Source organism: Mixophyes fleayi, chromosome 4, assembly GCF_038048845.1.
Source record: "Mixophyes fleayi isolate aMixFle1 chromosome 4, aMixFle1.hap1, whole genome shotgun sequence".
In the NCBI taxonomy this organism is placed as follows: domain Eukaryota; kingdom Metazoa; phylum Chordata; class Amphibia; order Anura; family Limnodynastidae; genus Mixophyes; species Mixophyes fleayi.
Window position 1 is genome coordinate 121,604,126 of NC_134405.1, and position 2,886 is coordinate 121,607,011.

A 2,886-nucleotide genomic window follows, 5' to 3' on the forward strand; every position below is an offset into this window, starting at 1 on the left:
ACAGAGAGAGACGCTGAAGGAGGGGGACAGAGAGAGACGCTGAAACAGGGGGACAGAGAGAGATGCTGAAAGAGGAGGACAGAGAGAGACGCTGAAGGAGGGGGGACAGAGAGAGACGGTGAAGGGGGGGCACAGAGAGTCGCTGAAAGAGGGGGACAGAGAGAGAGACGCTAAAGGAGGGGGACAGAGAGAGACGGTGAAGGTGGGGGACAGAGAGAGACACTAAATGAGGGGGGACAGAGAGAGATGCTGAAGAAGAGGGACAGAGAGAGACTGTGAAGGAGGGGGACAGAGAGGGAGACGCTAAAGGAGATGGACAGAGAGGGAGACGCTGAAGGAGGGGGGACAGAGAGAGACGCTGAATGAGCGGGACAGAGAGAGACGCTGAAGGAGGGGGACAGAGAGAGTAGGTGAAGGAGGAGGACAGAGAGAGACGCTGAAGGAGGCGGACAGAGAGAGATGCTGAAGGAGGGGGACAGAGAGAGACTGTGAAGGGGGGACAGAGAGTCGCTGAAGGATGGGGACAGAGAGAGAGACGCTAAAGGAGGGGGACAGAGAGAGTCGCTGAAGGAGGGGGACAGAGAGAGAGACGCTAAAGGAGGGGGACAGAGAGACGGTGAAGGAGGGGGACAGAGAGATGCTGAAGGAGGGGGACAGAGAGAGATGGGGAAGGAGGGGGACAGAGAGACACTGAAGGAGGGGGACAGAGAGAGAGAGACACTAAAGAAGGGGGACAGAGAGAGACGGCGAAGGAGGGAAAAAGAGAGAGACGGTGAATGAGGGGGACAGAGACGCTGAAGGAGGGGGACAGAGAGAGAGACGCTAAAGGAGGGGGACAGAAAGACTCTGAAGGAGGGGGACAGAGAGAGACGGTGAAGGAGGGGGACAGAGAGAGACGCTGAAGGAGTGGGAAAGAGAGAGAGACACTAAAGGAGGGGGACAGAGAGAAACGGTGAAGGAGGGGTACAGAGAGAGTAGGTGAAGGAGGGGGACAGAGACGCTGAAGGAGGGGGACAGAGTGACGCTGAAGGAGGGAGACAGAGAGAGACGCTGAAAGAGGGTGACAGAGAGAGACGCTGAATGAGGTGGGACAGAGAGACGCTGAATGAGGGGGACAGAGAGAGACGCTGAAGGAGTAAGACAGAGAGCGATGCTGAAGGAGGGGGACAGAGAGAGATGCTGAAGGATGGGGACAGAGAGAGACGCTGAAGGAGAGGGACAGAGAGAGACGCTGAAGGAGGGGGACAGAGTGACGCTGAAGGAGGGAGACAGAGAGATAAGCTGAAAGAGGGGGACAGAGAGAGATGTTAAAGGAGAGGGACAGAGAGAGATGTTAAAGGAGGGGGACAAAGAGAGATGCTGAAGGATGTGGACAGAGAGGGACTGTGAAGGATGTGGACAGAGAGAGACTGTGAAGAAGGGGGGACAGAGAGAGACGGTGAAGGAGGGGGACAGAGAGGGAGACGCTAAAGGAGGGGGACAGAGAGAGAGACGCTAAAAGAGGGGGACAGAGAGAGACGGTGAAGGAGGGGGACAGAGAGACACTGAAGAAGGGGGGACAGAGAGAGACGGAGAATGAGGGGGACAGAGAGACGCTGAAGGAGGGGGACATAGAGAGATGCTGAAAGAAGGGGACAGAGAGAGACGCTGATGGAGGGGGGACAGAGAGACACTGAATGAGTAGAACTGAGAGAGACGCTGAAGGAGGGGGGACAGAGAGAGACGCTGAAGGAGGGGGACAGAGAGAGACGCTGAAGCAGAGGGACAGAGAGAGTTGGTGAAGGAGGGGGACAGAGAGAGATGCTGAAAGATGGGGACAGAGAGAGACTGTGAAGGAGGGGGTCAGAGAGAGACTGTGAAGGATGGGGACAGAGAGAGACGGTGAAGGAGGGGGACAGAGAGGGAGACGCTAAAGGAGGTGGACAGAGAGGGAGACGCTGAAGGAGGGGGACAGAGAGAGACGCTGAATGAGGTGGACAGAGAGAGACGCTGAATGAGGGGGACAGAGAGAGTAGGTGAAGGAGGAGGACAGAGAGAGACGCTGAAGGAGGCGGACAGAGAGAGATGCTGAAGGAGGGGGACAGAGAGAGACTATGAAGGGGGGACAGAGAGTCGCTGAAGGATGGGTCAGAAAGAGAGACGCTAAAGGAGGGGGACAGAGAGAGACGGTGAAGGAGGGGGACAGAGAGATGCTGAAGGAGAGGGACAGAGAGAGATGGGGAAGGAGGGGGACAGAGAGACACTGAAGGAGGGGGACAGAGAGAGAGAGGACACTAAAGGAGGGGGACAGAGAGAGACGGCGAAGGAGGGAAAAAGAGAGAGACGGTGAATGAGGGGGACAGAGACGCTGAAGGAGGGGGACAGAGAGAGAGACGCTAAAGGAGGGGGACAGAGAGAGCTGCTGAAGGAGGGGGACAGAGAGAGACGGTGAAGGAGGGGGGAACAGAGAGAGACGCTGAAGGAGGCGGACAGAGAGAGATGCTGAAGGAGGGGGACAGAGAGAGACTGTGAAGGGGGTACAGAGAGTCGCTGAAGGATGGGGACAGAGAGAGAGACGCTAAAGGAGGGGGACAGAGAGAGTCACTGAAGGAGGGGGACAGAAAGAGAGACACTAAAGGAGGGGGACAGCGAGAGACGGTGAAGGAGGGGGACAGAGAGATGCTGAAGGAAGGGGACAGAGAGAGTAGGTGAAGCAGGAGGACAGAGAGAGACGCTGAAGGAGACGGACAGAGAGAGATGCTGAAGGAGGGGGACAGAGAGAGGACTGTGAAGGGGGGACAGAGAGTCGCTGAAGGATGGGGACAGAAAGAGAGACGCTAAAGGAGGGGGACAGAGAGAGACGGTGAAGGAGGGTGACAGAGAGATGCTGAAGGAGAGGGACAGAGA